The following is a 20,624-nucleotide window of genomic DNA, read 5'->3' as shown; positions in this document are numbered from 1 at the left end:
GGGGCACGAACCCGCGTCCCCTGCATCGGCAGGCGGACTCTCAACCACTGCGCCACCGGGGAAGCCCCTTCCTGTGTATTTATCACCTGACTCACAGTTTCGTGTACTTTTGCCTCTTTGTTTCAGATAAAAGAGCTCCTTTCAACATTTCTTGTAAGGCAGGTCTAGTGTTGATGAATTTCCTCAGCTTTGTTTGGCGGGAAAAGCCTTTATTTGTTCATTGTATCTTGAATGATAACTTTGCTGAATGGAGTATTTTTGGCTGATAGTTTTTATTTTTCAATGTTTTGGGTATATTATTCCACTCTCGTGTGTCCTGTAGAATGTCTGCTGAGAAATCTGCTGATAGCCGAATGGGGGTTCATTTGTAGGTTGCCATCCTTTTTTCCCTGGTTGCCTTTAAAATTCTTTCTTTGTCATTGACTTTTGGCAGTTTTAATATAATGTGTCTTGGAGAAGGTCTTTTTGCATTGAGGTGTTCTATTAGCTTCACGGACTTGTGTACCCAGTTCCTCCCCCAGGTTCGAGATGTTCTCAGTTATTATTTCTTTAAATAAACTCTGCTTCCTTCTCCCTAGCTTCTCCTTCTGGGATACCCATTACCCTAATGTTTCCCTTCCTAATGGAGTTGGATAGTTCTCATAGAATTTCTTTTCTTTTTAAGATCTTAATTGTCTCTTCTCTTCTACCTGTATCATTTCTATGTTTCTATCTTTGAACTTGCTAATTCTCTTTTCCACATGGTCTGCTCTATTTCCAATGCTGTCTGTTGTGTTCTTCACCTTATGTATTGAGTTATTCAGCTCCAGAATTTCTGTTTGGTGCTTTTTTAGAGTTTCAACCTCTTTGGTAAAGTATTCCTTCTGTTCATTAATTTTATTCCTGAGTTCATTGAACTGCCTTTCTGAGTTTTCTTGTAGCTTGCTGAGTTTCTTCATGACAGCTATTTTGAATTCTTTATCAGTTAAATCAACCAGAATTTCTGTTTGGTGCTTTTTTAGAGTTTCAACCTCTTTGGTAAAGTATTCCTTCTGTTCATTAATTTTATTCCTGAGTTCATTGAACTGCCTTTCTGAGTTTTCTTGTAGCTTGAGTTTCTTCATGACAGCTATTTTGAATTCTCTATGAGTTAGCTCACAATATTCCATGTTACCGTGGTTTTTCATGATGCTTGTTGAGTAGTTCCTCAGCCAGTTTGTTTTACGTGACCTTGATGATTCAACAGGTTAGTCATTAGGGCCCTTTCTTTTGTTTCCCAGTAGGTGGTGCTATAGCACAAGTTTTTGGTTTCTCTTACCCGAGCTGCCTGCTTGAGAATCAGCACTTTCCACCCTCTACCAGCACTCTCAGGGCTGTTGCTTGGTGCTCTCATTGTGGTTGCTTGTGCCTCTGGGGTCATTGGTGCCTTTGCTGCTAGTGTCACTGGCAAAGCTGCTTGGGGCACCAAGATGGCGGTGCCTCTGCTGCATCTGGGGTCTCCTGCTGCTGTGAGGGGAGGTGGAGGCTGGGGGAGGAGCCAGGGTCACAGTGCCTCTACCATGATCTGGGTGGTTGGGTTTGTGGGCACACCCACTGCAGGTGGGGGCCTGAGTTTCAGGCACCTCCATGGCTGGTGGGACAGGGTTGCAGGCCCTGCTGTTGCTGCTCTCTGGTTCCCTGTGGCTGAAGTCACCGCTGCAGATGGGAGGCCAGTGTTGTGAGCACTACCCCCAACGCAATTGGATTCTCTGGGGCTGCAGGTTCGACCTTTGCAGCCGGGGTTCTGGGGTCACAGACATCACCCTTTTTGTTTCCCTGGTTCCACCACTTCCATGTGTTCCATCCACCCACCTTTAGGTGTACAGATGTGTGGAATTCTCTGGCATCCTGGTGTGTTCGGTAGAGGCACCTTTGTTGAGTTATGGATGTTTTACTGGTTGTAGATTAATGGGGAGAGGTAAAGGGAGCATCTCATAATGCCATGATGCTGACCAGTTTTTCTAGCTTCTTAAGGTCGAAACTCAGATTGTGATTTTCACCTTTCTTCTCTTTTAAAGCAAGTATTATTTAAAGCTCTAATTTCCCCCTAAATATCTCCAACTATTTCGGGGTTTTCCAGATATTTTTCTGTTATTTGTTTCTAATTTAATTCCATTACTGTTAGAAAATATAATGCCTGATTTCAGTCTTTTAAAATTTATTGGGACTGGTTTCATAGACTAGCATATGGTTTATCTTGGTGAACAAATCATGTACATTTAAAAGGAATGTGTATTCTATAGAGTGCAGTGTTCTATGAGATATCATAAGGTCAAGGTGGTTGATAATGCTATTCAGATATCCTATGTCTTTACTAAATTTTAATCTAGAACTTAAATTGCTAAGAGAAGAATGCTGAAAGCTCCAACTGTTATTGTGGATTTGTCTACTTCTCTTTTCAGTTCTGTCATTCTCACCAGCCTTCAGTTGATGTCTGTATTCCGTTTTTGAGGCTTAGATAGCTCAAAAATTTGCTCACACATGTGTTTCAGGTGTCAGCTGGAAATATGGGCAGTTTATACACAGAATTTGGTCTTCTACCTGACTCCTCTCCTTCTTGGGATTTCCTTTTTGGATGTCCTCCTACTTTCCAGCTGTTGTAGTTGTCCCATACTCTGTCTTCCGGTTTTTCAAGCCAGTAAGACTGAGGGTGACAACTGGGGCCCGTCCTCAAGTGAAAATCCATAAAAATGGAAAACTCACTGAGTCCCATTTCTTCCTCACAAGCATTGACTCCTCTCCAGTATATGCCTTTTTTGGTGTTCTCCTGTATCTTCAGCGTCTTATTTTTTTTTCTATTTGGTTCATAGTTTGCAGTTTTTGCCTTGGTTCAATGGGAAGTACTCAGCTGTTATTGGAAGCAGAACCTGCTATTTTCCTACTAATGTCTATAGGATCTGTACTGATTTCTCTCGTTCCTGGTATTGGTAATTTGCGTCTCTCCCACCTTCTTTTTGGTTGCTCAGTTAAGCTAGAGGCTCACCAATTTTATTAAACTTTTAAAAGAACCAGCTTTTATATTCAGTCGATTTCCAAAGTTGTCTTTATTTCCTTTTCTACTATTTTTGTTTTTCCCTGATTTCTTAAAGTGGAAGCTTAAATAATTTAATTTAGACTTTCCTTCTTTCCTAATATGAACATGCAATGTTATAATTTTTCCCTCTAAGCACTGCTTTAACTGCATTCCACACCTTTTGATATGTTTTAAAATTTTTATTCAGTTCAAAATATTTTCCAGTTTCCCTTGTGATTTCTTCTTTGACCCATGGGTTGTTAAGAAATATGTTGTTTAATTTCAAAATACTTGGAGTTTTCCCAAATAGCTTTCTGCTACTGATTTCTAATTTAATTATATTATGGTTAGATAACTGTGCGTGATTTCAATCTATTTAAATTTATTGAAACTTGTTTTATTAACCAGCATAATAATGAGTATTCTGTACACTTATAAAAGTATATTTTGGTTTTTGTGAAGTGTATTATAAACATCAATAGGTCAAATTGGTTGATAATGTTGTTCCAGTCTTCTGTATACTTACTGAGGTTTTTATCTAGTGCTATTGATTGCTGAGAGATGAACGTTATAATCACCCACTGTAATTGTTGATTTTTCTAATTCTCCTTTCAGTTTTTGTTTCATATATATCAAACCTCTGCTATAAGTTACGTACAAGTTTAGGATTATTATATCTTCTTGATGATCTAATCTCTTTATCATTATACAACGTCCCTATTTTCAACAACCAGCGTATTTGAACTGATACAACTTTATAACAAAACTATAGTAGATCCATGCAATTTCCCATAAAAAACATATAGAGCAAGCACAGACTTTGGATTAAAGGTGACATTTTGTTAGAGATTGCAAAGAACTTTTCCAGGTTTAAAACTGAGGGAATTACCGTGGAATTTCTTATAAACAAACTAGTCAGGACTCAATTTCATGATGATAGTATGTAAGATAAGTAAGAAAGGACATTCATTCCAACCTAGCTAATGCTAATTTTATTAGTGTCTTTGTGGTAAATATTGTCTAGTTTGCACTTACTTTTATGACAAGATGTAATGGCCTGCTCAATTGTTTTCTCAAAGTATCTGTGTCAAAATTTTCCCTGTTTTCTTTCAATAGCTGGATACTTCCTTAACATGCTAAGTGATATGTACCTCAGTCCCCACAACTAGCTACATGCTTAGTGGGAAAATTCTAGCAATATCCCATTAAAGGTAGGAATAAGACAAGGAAGCTCACTGTCTTCACTATTATTAAATATTTTTACTGGAAATACTAGCTAATGCAATTAGATATGAGAAATTAGAGGTAGAAAATTTGGAAAGGATTAGGCAAGACTATAACCATTTCAATGATATGATTGCAATCCTAGAAAATGTAAAAGAATCAACGCCAAACAATAAGGCATCGTAGTAATAACTAACATTTTTGAGCACTAACATTACCACCTCTATTTTAACTCATTTAATCATCATACTATCTATCAGAAAACAATAAGCAAATGTATTAGATATCCCTACAAGAAGTTCAGAAAGAGGGTGAGTTCTAGGTTTGGAATGATAATCCATCACTTCACGCAGTGGTCCTCAGCATCAGCTTTATTCCCTTGGGGCTGCCAAATGGCTGCCAGTGTCAGTGTTGGGCTAGAAGTTTCCATGTCACGAAGAGAATGTGTTGGAAACTTTCTTGTAAGGATGCATCAATACCATAGATAGTACAAGTATATAATCTAGTTTTCTAATGCGGATGTGTGATCAAGAATTTGAAGACCACTGCCTTGGACTAAACTTGGTTAGTCTGGTTATGGAACACATCAAATTTAGGTGACCCACCAATTGTGAGACTCATTGATTTGTGGAGGAAAGGTATTTGTGAGATAGGCTGGAAACTGGGACCCTTTACTGGAGTGCTTGGTCTCATTTTCTGGAGCAACAGAATACAAAGAAACGATAAGGGACTAAAAATAACCGCACATGTGTGCAGTTGGGGCAATTATGAACAATAAGATACAAAGAGTCCACAAACCAACTGCCACTTCTGAGGTGCTGTGAGCAAAAGAAGGGAACTGCACATGATCCCTGCACACAGCACCACCAAAGGGGTGGGCAGACCACCTAAACTATGCCTCCTGCCCAGCGCATGGACCTGCCCTCCTTGTTATCCCATTTAAAGACCCAAGCAGCTCACTCCACTGCAACTGTTTCTTGTTTTCACTCCTTCCTGCTGCAGCAGGAGCCCCACAAAGCCTTGCCTACAATTCTCCTCTGGCCTCTACCAATTTCTACTGATTAAAGAGTCTAAAGGCCTGGGTCGTAGGTAACACTCCAAGCTTGACGTTGAAAAAGTAAGGGATGACGTTATTACTAGTGACGATGGCAATGGAATGATCAAGTTGAAAACAATAATAACTAGCATTTATTGAGCACTTACAAAGTGCCAGACTATTCTGAGCGCTTTACATCCTCAGGACAAATCTATTAGGTAAATACTACTATTAATCCATTTTACTAGTAAACTCCATGAGAACAGAGAACATCACAGTTTTTTCTTAGCAATGCATTACCTAGAGCACAGTAATAATTTAATAAATATTTAATGAATAAAAAAAATGAGTATTGCCAAATTTCTCAGCCGAATAGGGCAAGATGGACTTTAGTGCCAGAGCCGGGCTCATATGGCCCGGGGTTTCGCATACTTGGAGGTGAACCAAAGCACCAGATCCCTGCGAGGGAAAACACGAACCAGCGGTTTAAATTTCCTCAGCAACCGCTGCTGGACTGAATGTATGTTGCGGGCTAACGGGGCGCAGAAAACAAAAAACAGAGATCTGAAGAGACAAACCGCCTCCCGGCTGGCCTACAAGCTTCCGAGAAGCCTGGCCGCTAAATCAATTTCACCGCGGGACCCGGCCCTAGGGGAATCCGCACTCCTCCAGCTACACTCGCGTCCCGACTCTCTAGCCGCGCGAGGAGGCTACGCCGGAAGTCTCGACTGCTCCTCGAGGAGCGTGTCCATCCGCCGGCTTTTACCCCACCCACTCGTCACGTCCCACGTCCGGAAGGAGTCCTCACGGTTGCCGCGGCGTGGAAGTTCTACGCCGGACAGGTTAGCGTCCCCGCGGGAGACAGAGTCCGGTCCCTCTCACCCCAGAAGCTTCTGTTCCCGTAGTCCTGAAGGTCACGTTTGCACGCCGGGTGGGCTGCTGCAGGGGGAGCCCCTCAGGGGCCACCTTGCTGTCGTCGCCGGGTCGCCACCTCTCGCAACAGCGTGGTCGACGCCTGGGGGCCCGTGGTAGGCTCAGCGCCTCGGGATGCTACAAGGTTCCCCTCCCCCGCCCCCCTTTGTAGCTAACGGTGGCCTAGCCCTGTGGTCCTTGCTGAGCGTTCCCAGGAGCACATTTGTGAAGAGGTGGGGTCTTGTCGAAGAGGTGGAACTGGGCATTTTGTCGGTGGTCCCAAGTTACAACAGTCTGAGGAGGACCTTGCCCAGATGATTGTAGAAAGGAATTTTCAGGCTCGGTGGACTTAATAGTTTTTGTCTCGTCACATTTGAGCTCCATACAGGGGCTGACAATAGAAGTGATTTTCAGTGTAAGTGATTTTCAGGTGTTTGTGTAAGTGTGTGTATGATTGTCAGTCAGTCTGTGCCTGTGTGTGTGTGTGTGTGTGTGTGTGTGTGAGTGTGAGAGAGAGGGAGAGAGAGCACGAGCGCTCGGTAGCTGTGTGTAATTTTAAAAATCCATAAATATATTTTGCTTCTCCTGGTCTCTTCCCCTGATTCCTCCTTACTCTCACCTGAGGGGTATGTCTCTACTTCACCTTTGGATAGAAGTAGCAATTATCTACCTAGGCTTTACACATTTAAAACACAGATCTGACCGTGTTAATCCTCTGCTTAAAATCTTACTGGTCTTCCCATTGTTTCAGGATAATACAAATTCCTTAGGCTGGCTTCAAGACCCTTCAAGGTCTTGAGTCTGCTGAGTTTTTCAGTCTCATCTCCTTTCATGGAAGCACACATACACACTGTATGTACCCTGTCATGCCAACCTGCAGTAGTTTCATCTCTTTGGCTATGACGAAATTTTATAATGGTTTACCCACATTTGGCAATTTATTTTTTCCATTCAGTCAAGATTTATTGAATTCCTGATATTGCGGGCACTGTTTTAGGAGCTGGGGATATAATGTGGAAAAAAAAACCCCAACCCAATCTGTAGTCCTTTTGAAAAATAACAGCTTGACTGAGATGTAGTTCACATACCAGATAATTATAAAATACACATAAATTTTTAGCGCATTCACGAAGTTGTGCAACCAACACCCCAATCAATTTAAAAACATTTTCATCACTTCTACAAGAAGCCCTGTACCCATTAGCAGGCTCTCCTGATTTCCTCCTTACCCCACCCCACTCGTAGACCTAAGGAACTATTAATCTATTGAATATATGTTCGGCTATTCTGGACAATTCATATAAATGAAATCATAAAGTCTGTGACCTTTTTTTGATTGTCTTTCACTTAACATTCGTGTTCATCCATGTTGTAACATGTATCAGCACTTCATTCCTTTTTATTGCTAGATAATATTTCATTGTATGGCTGTACCACGATTTATTTATCCATTGGTCAGTTGATGGACATTTGGGTTGTTTTGGCTCTTACAAATAATGTTACTGTGAACATTCATGTACAAGTTTTTGTGTGAACGTCATGATTTCATTTCTCTTGGGTATATACCTAAGAGTAGAATTGCTGGGTTGTATGGTAGTTCTACGTTTAACATTTTGTGGAAATGCCAGACTTTTTTAAAGCAGCTGCACCGTCTTATAGTCCTGTAAGTGGTGTATGAAGGTTCTGATTTCTTCCCATCCTTGCCAATGCTTGTCATTATCTACTTTCTTTCTTTTTTTTTTTTTTTCCCTTAAATTCTAGCCATCCTAGTGGGTGTGAAGTGGTATCTCATTGTGGTTTTGATTTGTAGTTCCCTGATGGCTAATGACGGTTGAGCATCTTTTCATGTGCTACTGGCCATTTGTATATTTTCTTTGGAGAAATGTCTATGCATATCCTTGGCCCATTTAAAAATTAGGCTATTTGCTTTTTATCACTGGGTTGTAAGAGTTCTTTATATAGTCTAGGTCCAAGTCCCTTATCAGATATATGACAGTCACGTGGATTATGCTATAGTTCCTGTAAATGGAAAGCACATGAGGTTAATTTTTACTCTTCCTAGAGACCATGTTATAGATCTGCGGAGTAATTTAGAGTGAATTACTATGTGTGAAATACTGGGCCCAGGAAAAATGATGGGAAGAACCTGTGAGCAGCATTTTAAGATTTGAAAAATGAAGCAAGTGGAAACAGTTTATATAATTTTCCCATTCCCTACTGAGTTTTGTCTTTTCCGTATTGATTTGTAGGAGTTCTTTGTGTAGAGATATTAACCTATTGACTTAGATATGGGGCAGATATTTTCAGTCTGTTTGCTTGTAAACTTTGTTTTTGTATCTTTTACCATGCTAAAGCTTTACATTTTTGTATAGTGAAAGACTGTCAGTCTTTTCCTTTAAAAGGCTTCTGGGGTACTGATGTAGTTTGGGATACTGTTCTTAAAGGATGGGAGTTACAGAAACCGACACAGTAGTTCCCTGGTTAGTGTGACATCTGAGTCCATGGTGCTCTATTTAACTTTACAGGCAGGCCTTATTATATTGTGCTTCATTCTGTTGTGCTTCGCAGTTACCGTGTTTTTTACAAATTGAAGGTCCCTGGCAAAGGCGCATCAAGCAAGTCTGTTGGTGCCATTTTTCCAACAGCGTTTGCTCACTTCGTGTTTCTGTGTCACATTGCGGTCATTCTCACAATATTTCAAACTTTTTCATTATTATATTTGTTATGGTGATCTGTCATCAGTGATCTTTGATGTTACCATTGTAATTGTTTTTGGGTGCCGTGAACCGTGCCCGTGTAAGACAGTGAACTTAAATGAGAAATGTTATGTGTGTTCTGACTGCTCCACCAATTGACCGTTACTCAGTTTCTCCCTCTCCTTGGGCTTCTCTATTCCCTGAGACACAACCATATTGAAATTAGGCTAATTAATAACCCTGCATTGGCCTTTAAGTGTTCAAGTGAAAACAAGTATTGCTCTTCTCTCACTTTAAGTCAAAAGCTAGAAATGACAAGCTGGTGAGGAAGGCGTGTCAAAAGCCTAGATAGGCTGAAAGCTAGGCTTCTTGCACAAAACAGTTAGCCAAGTTGTGAATGCAAAGGAGAAGTTCTTGAAGGAGATGAAAAGTGCTACTCCAGTGAACACACAAATGATAAGAAAGCGAAACAGCCTTATTGCTGATATGGAGAAAGTTTTAGTGGTCTGGATAGAAGATCTAACCAACCACAGCACTCTCTTAAACCAAAGCCTAAATTCAGAGCAAGGCCCTAACTTTCTTCAATTCTGTGAAGGCTGAGAGAGGTGAGGAAGCTGCAGAAGATAAGTTTGAAGCCAGCAGAGGTTGGTTCATGAGGTTTAAGGAAAGAAGCCGTCTCCATAGCAAAAGTGCAAGGTGAAGCAACAAGTTATCCAGAAAATCTAGCTAAGATAATTAATGAAGGTAGCTACACTAAACAGTGGATTTTCAACGTAGATGAAACAGCCTTCTCTTGGAAGAAGATGCCATCCAGGACTTTTATAGTTAAAGTCAATGCTTGGCCTCAAAGGACAGGCTGACTTTGTTAGGGGCTAATGCAGCTGGTGACTTTCAGTTAAAGCCAGTGCTCATTTACCATTCCGAAAATCCTAGGGCCCTTAAGAATTATGCTAAATCTACTCTGCTTGTGCTCTTTAAATGGAACAACAAAGCCTGGATGACATCACATCTGTTTACAATATGCTTTACTGGCTCTTTTAAGCCCCCTGTTGAGACCTACTGCTCAGAATAAAAGAGTCCTTTCAAAGTACTGTGGCTCATTGACAATGCACCTGGTCACCCAAGAGCTCTGATGGAGATGTACAATGAGATTAATGTGGTTTTCATGCCTGTTAACAAAACTACTCTGCAGCATATGGATCAAGGGGTAATTTCGACTCTCAAGTCTTACTATTTAAGAAATACATTTTGTAAGGGTAGAGCTGCCAGAGATAGTGATTCCTCTGATGGATATGGGTGAAGTCAATTGAAAACCTTCTGGAAAGGATTCACCATTCTACTTGCCATTAAGAACATTCATGATTTACAGGAAGAGGTAAAAATATTAACAGGAATTTGGAAGAGGTTGATTCCAAACCTCATGGATTACTCTGAGGGGTTCAAGACTTCAGTGGAGGATATAACTACAGATGTGGTGGAAAGAGCAAGAGAGCTAGAATTAGAAGCGGAGCCTAAAGATGTGAGTGAACTGCTGTGATCTCATGATAAAACTTTAATGGATGAGGAGTTGCTTCTTATGGATGAGCAAAGAAAGTGGTTTCTTGAGATGGAATCTACTCCTGGTGAAGATGCTGTGAAGATTGTTGAAATGATAACAAAAGATTTAGAATATTACGTAGACTTGGTTGATAAATCGGTGGCAGGGTTTGAGAGGATTGACTCCAATTTCAAAAGAAGTTCTACTGTGGGTAAAATGCTGTCAAACAGCATTGCCTGCTATAGAGATCGTTTGGGAACGGAAGAGTGAATCGATGCGGCGGACTTCACTGTTGTCTTGTTTTAAGAAATGGCCACGGCCACCCCAGCCTTCAGCAGCCACCACCCTGATCAGTCAGCAGCCACCAACGCCAAGGCAAGACCCTCCACCAGCACAAAGATTACAACTGTCTGAAAGCTCACATGGTGGTTAGCATTTTCTAGCAATAAAGTATTTTAAAGTTATGTACATTGGCTTTTTTTAAGATACGATGCTATTGCACACTTACTAGACTGCAGTATAGTATAAACATATCTTTTATAGGCACTGGGAAACCAAAAAATTCGTGTGACTCACTTTATTGCAATATTCGCTTTGTTGTTGTGTTCTGGAGCCGAACCCACGGTATCTCCAAGGTGTGCCTATAGAGCATTCATTGTTTCAGACACTTGTGGCTCCCTATCTCTCTGCCTTGAAAAATATGCTAAAATCTGCTTCATCTTTGTTGGTTCATTTAATTTTTTATTTCATACGGACTCCTAGAAGTTATTTCCTTATTTTCATCGTCATGTTTAGTCTACTGCATTAGATTTGTGAGAGCTGTATTGGACAGTTGGTCATCAAATAGTAGGTACTTATTACATGCCAGCAGAAGTTTATCTGAAGATTGTATGTGTGCAGAGCTTGAATGTAACTGCTGGTTCTATATTGATTGGGGCATGCTGGGAACAGTAGTTTTATAAAATCCTATTAACGTTATGTTGGTGTTTGTTTTTCTCATTTCCTTGGTTTAAGGGTAGTAGTAATTCAGGTATTTTTAGGGTCTCTGAACATTTTGAGTAACTGAGGAGAGCTATATACCATGGCTCCTTAGAAAATTTGCATTTCTATTTTACATGCAATATCTAGGGCTTCATTGTTTCCCTATGGCCTGATTTGTTAGGAGGATTCTGTGTTTCTTGCTCTAGTGTTTGGTTTTTTTTTAATTGTGGTAAAATGTACAGAACATGAAACTTAGCATTCTAACCATTTTAAGTGTACAATTTAGTGACATTAAGTACATTCATGTTGTTGTGCAACTATCACCACCATCCTCTCCAGAACTTTCATTTTCCTAAACTGAAACCCTGTATACCTGTTAAATAATAACTCCCCATTCCCCCCTCTCTCCAGCCCCTTGTAACCACCATTCTACCTTTTGTCTCTGGAATCAAAATATTTGTCCTTTTGTGTCTGATTTATTTCACTTTGCATAATGTCTTTAAGGTTCCTCCATATTGTAGCATATTGCAGAATTTTCTTCCTTTTTAAGGGCAAATAATATTCCATTGTATGCATATATCATATTTTGTTTATCCATTCATTAGTTCATGGACATTTGGGTTGTTTACATCTTTTGGCTATTATGAATAGTGCTTCTATGAACCTTGGTAGTTATCTGTTTGAGCTCTTTTGAGTGTGTACCGTAAGTGGAATTGCTGGGTCATAGGGTAATTCTCTGTTTAACATTTTGAGGAACCATTCATATGCTTCAGTGTTTTTTCTCATTCACATAAAATATGACATTTAAATAAACTGTGTAATTTAGGCAAGTATTAATTACCACATTTACCTTTCTAAAAATATAAATTCAAAGAGCCATCTCCTAGTTGAAGGGATGTAGGGGTTTTTGTCTTAGGACTTGGAGGTCTTGGAGTTTTAAAATTATGTACTAGAATTCAGATTAAATAACAGGTTTATCTGGATAGGTTCTCAAATCCTAAACTTCTTTTTGATCTAAGCTCCTGGTTTTTTTGTTTTTTTTTTTTTTTTGGTTAACTCTGTGTATTCAGTCTTTTTGGGCATATTACTCATCATGGCAGATGGTAAGATGGAGGTGAGTTCGCATACTTGTACTGTTGCAAAGTTCTGGATTGTTCTGTTACCATTCTGCTGCTTTAGTTGGATACTCTGGCAGTTACTCAGGTATGCTGTGAATACTGCTGCTTCTGACAAGCAAGTTCACCTCCGCCGGTGCAAAGATATCCATGTCATTAACTAGTGAAGGATGGGAAATGGCCACTATTATTCTTTTATTACTGTAGAAGTAGTTTTTCAACGATTCCCCTGATGTTGGAAGTGTAACTTGTTTTGGGTACGGGGATCCCTCTCAGTAACTGGCCTCCCTGAGATAAATGGGGAAGTGTAGATAAACAGACAACAGTACGACTCAACCAAATCTTAGAAAACTAAGATCTCATGCCTACCAGACCCTCCCTCTTCCCCTTCCCTTCATTTGCAACATCTTTCATAAACTCCTGTTTAATATTTCCTCATCACTGTTACAGCCCATACTCCATGGTAAACAGCAAGCGTATTGTCAGGACAGATGGAAGGAACAAATATGTTAATGTGACTTTCGCTCTCAGTTTGGGTCCATTTGTCATCTGGGCTCTCACCTGATTATCCATCTTGTGGACTCTTGGCACCTTATGGCATTTGGCATCTACAGATGCACTAGAAAGGTCCCCAAATGGATTTGGATGCTCCACACTCTTGGCACTTGAATATAACTTAGATTTGTATGTGATTTCCCTAGCATCCAGCAAATACCAAGATTACATAGATGCTGAGTACCCACCTTGGCCTGTTTATGCCTCAGCTCTTTGAGTAAGACAAAACACAATCACATAAAAATGCCTTTGTAAGACTTTTTTTTGAGGTTACCAGACAAAGGTGAATATTAATTCCTAGTTTTTGGTAATAGGTTGTTAACTTTCATCAGACTTATCAATACTAGGGACAAAGTGATTTACTTCTGGTGGACGTCAGTAGCCTTTAGAAACACTTCCAGGTCCATATTTAAATATTTCAACATGCTTATGTCAGATTAGGACCTTTCATATTTTATTTGGGCCACAGGCTTTGGGCTATAAATGGCAAAACTGTTGAATTTTATGTGAATACTTTTGCATTTTAACTTTATGATTTTTCCTCCTTTCTATAAACATATGGCACTATTTTTATTCTCTTAGTCTGTATCTGTCTTTTAAAAAATTATCGTATAGTAAAATTGACTGTTTTACCTTTTGGTTTAGTTCTGTGAATTTTTATTTTTTCTATAAATTTATTTATTTTACTTTATTTTTGGCTGTGTCGGGTCTTCGCGGCTGCACGCGGGCTTTTAGTTGCGGTGAGCGGGGGCTACTCTTCGTTGTGGTGCACAGGCTTCTCATTGCGGTGGCTTCTCTTGTTGCGGAGCATGGGCTCTAGGCGCGTGGGCTTCAGTAGTTGTGGCACATGGGCTCAATAGTTGTGGCTCGTGGGCTCTAGAGCGCAGGCTCAGTAGTTGTGGCTCACGGGCTTAGTTGCTCCGCCGCATGTGGGATCTTCCTGGACAAGGGCTTGAACCTGTGACCCCTGCATTGGCAGGCGGATTCTTAACCACTGTGCCACCAGGAAGCCCCTTAGTTCTGTAAATTTTAATACATGTATAGATTTGTGTAACGGCAACTATAACCAAGGTATACCTCACCTCAAAAACTCCCGTGTGCTGTCTCTTCACCGTCACCTTTCCCTCACCCAAGTAACCAAAACCAAAAAAGTAAATGTCATTTTGTGCTTTTTATTTAGGGAAAGAGTAAGGTTGTGTCCCTTTTTTTTCTCTTTACCAGTGATTTTTATCCAAATGTGATGGGGCTAAAAAGGATAAAATAAACATAATCCTTTTTCATTTTCTTTCAGAAACTTGCAGACTTTCTCACAAACTTGATTAGGAATAAAAACATTTTCCTTGTGATTTCTTCCAGAAGGTGGCAGTGTTGTGCTATAATAGGACGTAAAGATCGGCTGCTGGAAAATATCAATAATTAAGTTTTTACTTCAGGAAAACAGGACAGTTAATTAAGAATTAACATTAAAGTCTAGACTCTGTTTTCTTTGGATCAGTTCCAAAGTCTGTCTTATTTCTAGCAAAGCAGTCTGTGGATAAAATCATCCTTTAATTCTTTCATATTTGTTTTCAAATAGTTCTAAATGTTTGCAGCGGTAGGAGTTAACTTTAAGGTTCACCTTTGTGGCAAGAATAACTCCAGTGTTATGGATGAATCTGTGAGTCACAGAATCAGTCGTATCAGTGAGACCTCAGGTGTTTTATATTTCAACCTTCTTTGTCACAGGTAGGAACCCCATCTGTAACATCCCTCACAACTGGTGGCATTAGTTAATCAGCAGATGCAGCAGATGCAGAAGAAAGATACAGATTTTGATTGCCAGCATCCTGAGTTTGAAGCTTTAATGGAGATACTCAGTGAGAAATGATGAAGTGGAGCTCGTGAGACATTCACACTTAGGTGACTCACAGGTTTTCAAACCTAATCCACTCAAAAAGGGATTCCCTTTCTCCTTATACTTCCAGCAGCTTACATCTGACAGTATATACTTCCCCTGGGAACTGGGTCCACCATTTATCCAGATGCTCATGCAAGGTACTTGGGATCATCTTTAAGACCTCTCCACATTCTCTTAATTCTACCTCTTAGGTAGAATTTCTCAAACCTGGTTACTTCATCTCTACCTCTGTCATCCTAGTCCAAACTACCTTTATCTCTCACCTGGATACTGCTTTCTAATTGGTCTGCCCAAATGTGTTAATACTTTATTTTTCACACAGAAGATATTCTAAAAAATATAAAATCTGATCATGTCAAACTCCTGCTTGAAACTCTTCTATAATTTGCCTTTATACTTAGAATAAATCTGAAATATTTAACTTGATCCACAACAATCCTCCCTTCCAGCCCCACCCCCTGATCTGGCCTCTCTGCTTACTGCTACAGCCTCACATCATGCCACTGTTCCCTTGTTCACTGTGCTCCATCCTCTCTTTATTCCTTGATTGGAGGAGGGGAGGAGAATAGAACAGGGAGACCTGTTTTTAAGCCAACATGCGTTTTAGGTAAAGAAATGATGGCTTAGTAATTTATTAAAGTTCGTGGCTCATGGGGACATTTTCATAGCAATCAGGAACTCATCGCTTTGTCACTTTTCAACTCCTCAACTTAAATCTAGGGATAAATGCACATCTCAGTTCAGATTCTGTGGGGAAAAAAAAAATTATATTCTGACTGAGAAAAGGAAATTTAGGACGAGGCAGTCATTAGCTGTTGTATTCCAAGTGTGGCTAATCCTTTGTATTTGAGAGCTTTCGCTCAGTGTGTCTAAAATGACTCTATTTTTGTAATTTCATTCTTCTAGTATTTAATTATGCATTCTTTGTTTTTCACGTGTGTGAGTCTTGCCTCAGCAACCAATTGGACCACACCACCATCTGGGGCTTAGATGCTATTGGTGGCATCCCGAATAAGTGATAGTTGTGCAGCCTGTTCTTGAGTTTCTTGCTTCCCAGGGCAATTCATTCCTTTTGGGGATAGTTTTGTCTGTTAAGAAGTCCTTCTCTATCTTGTACCAGATCTCTGGTTTGCAGTTTCCCCACACTGGTTCTAGCTTTCCTTGGAGGCATAGAGAACAAGCCTAACTTCTCTTTCCCCATTAGCTCTTTAGCTGTTGAAGTAGCTGTTGTAGCTCCCAGCATATTTCCCTTGATAAACCTTCTCAGCTTCTTCAAGTATTTCTCAGTGTTTTCACTCTTCTGGGCACTGTCTACTGACTGTCTTCTAGTTTAGTGTTTGAAAGTGTGTTTTGAGACTACCTGCAACACAGTCACTTAAGATACTTGTTAAAAATGAAGATTCCTGTTGGATTAAGATGGTAGATTGACTTCTGATCTTGCTGCCTATTGAAACCCCACTAAAACTATAGTAAAGATCCAAAGGACAGAACGTTAGGAAAGGAGATAAGAACAGTACAATTTGAAAAACTGAAAAGCCCAAGCAAGAGTGAATGGAAATTTATCTCGACCCCCAAGAATCATGACCCATAAATTGGCAGAAGGAGAAACTGAAACTAATCATATTTACCCTGTAAATCCTCAAGAAGCTCAAGAACTGGGCAGTGCCAGGTATTCCTGGAAATTGGGATACAAGGGAGATAAAATAAGGAAGACTGGGTGAATATTGCTGATTAGTAACTCCCAACGGATGCTGTTCACCTTGGGACAGATGCTGAAGGCTCAAAGCGATGATCTCTGGATAAAGTAGCATTTCCTTACGGGAAAGCATTCCTAGAATTTCTCAGGAAATTTTATGTTTATTCGAATCCCAAATCCTGAGGAAAGTCATTTAAAGTCAGGAAAACAGAAAAAAGGATTTTAAAATTTCCCAAGAATTAAAGCTTAACATATTATTGGATACCATTGGTTCTGAGAGTTCCACTGGCATCAAGTGGAAAGCAAGCAAGGGGCATGCTGACACTGAGTAGAAAGTAAAGGTCTGGGAACTGAGACAGAAACATCTGGGAGAAAAGCATCATGGTTTAATCAGTTGGTCTTACTCATAGTTGTTGCCATCTTATAAATATGTTTTCATGCTCTACCTGCTGCTAACAGATATTCTTACAAGTAAAATAAGTTTATATGCATTATAAATCCTATGAGTGGTGTCCCCAGAAATAACATATTTGGGAGCAAAATAAATCTGTAAACTGGCAGTTACAACATAATATTCTGTGTAGTACTGTTAACCTTGCTATGAGATCTCAATGTTGCATATATAAATATTACCCAGTAATGTTTGTTGGTGTTTTCAAGTTCAGCATATTCACTGATAGACTGGGGTTTTTTTTTTTTTTTTTTTTTTTTTTTTGGAAATAACAGAGGAATTGAAAAGAAGGTTTGAAAGTTTTTGTGGAATACTCCAATATGAAATGAGAATTTAATCTAAAAGCTGAAATAGTAAAAGCAATATTTCAAAGCAAAACAAAAACCAGAGTAAGCAGACAAAATAGTTTGTTGTAAAAAAAAAAAAAGGAGTTTATATGAAGCAGTGTGTACCCTAACACTCAACTTGAGGGATGCTTTTTGATACACTCTGAATTTGACCAATGTCAACACAAATGAATGAAATTTTTCTGCATCTGGATTATTTGTTATGAAAGACTATTGAACAGGACAGGTAATACATGGTACATTTAAAAATTTCATTTTTAGAATGATAACTTCTAAATATTTATAGTATTTCAACTTTTACAAGGATTTTTATTTGGCATTTATTTTGTATTAATGTTTCTTTTATAAGGTCTTTTTTTCCCCTCAGATTTCTTGAGGTATAATTGATGTATAACGTGTAAGTTTAAGATGTACAACGTGATGCCATTTGTAGCAACGTGGATGGACCTGGAGATTATCATATTAAGTGAAGTAAGTCAGACAGAGAAAGACAAATATCATATGATATCATTTATATGTGGAATCTAAAAAAATGATACAAATGAACTTATTTATAAAACGGACTCACAGAGTTAGGGAATGAACTTATGGTTACTGGGGAGAAGGATTGGGGGGGGAGGTATAGAATAGATTGGGAGTTTGGGATTGACAGATGCACACTGCTATATTTAAAATAGATAACCAACAAGGACTTACTGTATAGCACAGGGAGCTCTGCTTAATATTCTGTAATAACCTAAATGGGAAGAGAATTTGAAAAAGGATAGATACATGTATATGTATAACTGAATCACTTTGCTGTACTCCTGAAACTAGCACAACATTGTTAACTATACTCCAAAATAAAAAGATGTACAACGTGATGATTTGGAACACGTGTATTTCGAAATGATTGCTACAGTAGGGTTAGTTAATACCTCTGTCACCTCACATAATTACCATTTGTGTGTGGGTGTGTGGTGAGAACATTTAAGGTCTACTCTCTTAGCAACTTTCAAGTATATAACACAGTATTGACTGTAGTTACTATGCTGTACGTTAGATCCCCAGAATGTATTCATCTTATAGTTGGAAATTTGTACCTCTTGGCCAGTATCTTCTCATTTCCCCAATCCCCAGCCCCTGGCAAACACCATTCTCTGTTTCTATGAGTTTGGCTTTATAGGTTCCACATATAAGTGATATCATACAGTAAATGTTTTTCTCTAACTCATTTCAACTCATAGTGATCTCAAGGTCCATTGATGTCCCAAATAGCAGAATTTCCTTCAGTTTTTTTAATGACTGAATAATATTTTAGTGTTTGTGTATATATCTGTTTTTTATCCATTCATCTATCAGTAGATACTTCAGTTATTTCCATGTCCTCGTATTGTGAATAATGCTGTAATGAACACGGGGAGTATGGATATCTCTTGACACAGTGATTTCATTTCCTTTGGAAGTATACCCAGAAGTGGGATTGCTGAATCATATGGCAGTTTTATTTTTAATTTTTTGAGGAATCTCAACACTGTTTTCCATAGTGCTCTACCAATTTACATTACTACCCAAAATACACAAGGGTTCCCTTTTCCACATTCTTATCAACACTTACCTCTTGTTTTTTGATCATACCCTTTCTAACAGGTGTGAGGTGATACCTCATTGAGGCTTTGATTTGCATTTCCCTGATACTTAGTGATGTTGAGTATCTTTTTATGTACTTGTTGGCCATTTGTATGTCTTTGGAAAAATGTCTATTCAGGTCCTCTGCTCATTTTTTAATCAGATTATTTGCTGTTTACTATTGAGTTGTATGAGTTCCTTATATTAACCTTTATGAGATAGATGATTCGCACATATTTTCTCCTGTAGATCACTTTTTCATTTTGTTGATTCTTTTGCTGTGCAACAGTTGTTTTTTTAAAAAAAATTTTCTTTATTTTTGGCTGTATCGGGTCTTCGTTGCTGCGCGTGGGCTTTCTCTAGTTGTGGTGAGCAGGGGCTACTCTTCGTTGCGCTGCGCGGCCTTCTCTTTGCAGTGGCTTCTCGTTGTGGAGCACAGGCTCTAGGTGCACGGGCTTCAGTGGTTGTGGCACACGGGCTTGGTAGTTGCGGCATGTGGGCCCTAGAGCACGTGGACTTCAGTAGTTGTGCATGGTCTTAGTAGTTGTGCACGGGCTCTAGGACACGCTGGCTTCAGTGGTTGTGGTGTGCAGGCTCAGTAGTTGTGACTCATGGGCTCTAGAATGCATGCTCAGTAGTTGTGGTGCATGGGTTTAGTTGCTCTGTGGCATGTGGGATCTTCACAGACCAGGATCGAACCTGTGTCCCCTGCATTGGCAGGTGGATTCTTAACCATTACTCCACCAGGGAAGTCCCAAAGCTTTTTAATTTGATGTAGTACCATTTGTTGATTTTTCCTTTTGGTGTCATATCTAAAAAAATCATTACCAAGAAAATGTCAAGGATCTTGTAATCTTATTTTCTTCTAGCAGTTTTATGGTTTAAGGTCTTACATTTAAGTCTTCAGTATTCCATTTCTGAGTTCATTTTTGTGAGTAGTGTAAGAGAGGGTTTTGCTTTTGTTCTTTTGAGTGTAAATATCCAGTTTTCCCAGCAATATTTATTGAAGAGACTGTCCTTTCCCTATTGAGTATTCTTGACTCCCTTGTCAAATATTGGTTGACCACATATGCATGGGTTTATTTCTGGGCTCTCAATTCTGTTTCATTGATCTATGTGTCAGTTTTTATGCCGGTATCATACTGTTTTGATTACTATAGCTTTGTAATATGGTTAAAAATCAGGAAGTTTTTTTTTTTCTTTCTCAGGATTGCTTTGGTTATTTAAGTCTTTCATGATTCCATACAGATTTTAGAATTGTTTTCTATTTCTGTAAAAAATGCCATTGGAATTTTCATAGGGATTGCATTAAATCTATAGATGGCTTTGGGGTAGTATGGTAATTTTATTTATTTACTTATTTGGCTGCGTCAGGTCGTAGTTGTGGCACACAGGATCTTTGTTGAGTCATGTGGGATCTTTTTGTTACAGCATGCGGTCGGCTCGGGTTTCTCTCTAGTTGCAGCGCCCGGGCTTCTCTCTGGTTGTGGCGCGTGGGTTCTGTAGTTGTGGCGTGCAGGCTCCAGAGCGTGTGGGCT

The 20,624-nt window shown here is 39.4% G+C and overlaps 1 protein-coding gene across 10 annotated transcripts in view; it reads left to right on the top strand.

Moving 5' to 3' along the window:
* Positions 1-20,624, top strand: part of COA1 (cytochrome c oxidase assembly factor 1) — a 190,318-nt gene that overhangs the window by 80,802 nt on the left and 88,892 nt on the right. For 2 of the 10 annotated variants that reach the window (XM_055085103.1, XM_055085101.1), the window contains exon 1: positions 6,600-6,618. The exons of 1 other annotated variant lie outside the window; for it this stretch is intronic. The gene's annotated coding sequence lies outside the window, so the exon portion shown is untranslated. Of the gene's footprint in view, positions 1-6,032; positions 6,134-6,179; positions 6,320-6,599; positions 6,619-20,624 lie in introns of those variants that run through there. 7 more of the 10 variants (XM_028490220.1, XM_028490215.2, XM_055085104.1 and 4 more) reach the window with 7 other exon arrangements.

This window comes from Physeter macrocephalus, chromosome 5 (assembly GCF_002837175.3).
Source record: "Physeter macrocephalus isolate SW-GA chromosome 5, ASM283717v5, whole genome shotgun sequence".
NCBI classification, from domain to species: domain Eukaryota; kingdom Metazoa; phylum Chordata; class Mammalia; order Artiodactyla; family Physeteridae; genus Physeter; species Physeter macrocephalus.
The sequence above is the reverse complement of the archived record's forward strand: the minus strand, read 5'-3'. Positions and strand labels throughout refer to the sequence as shown.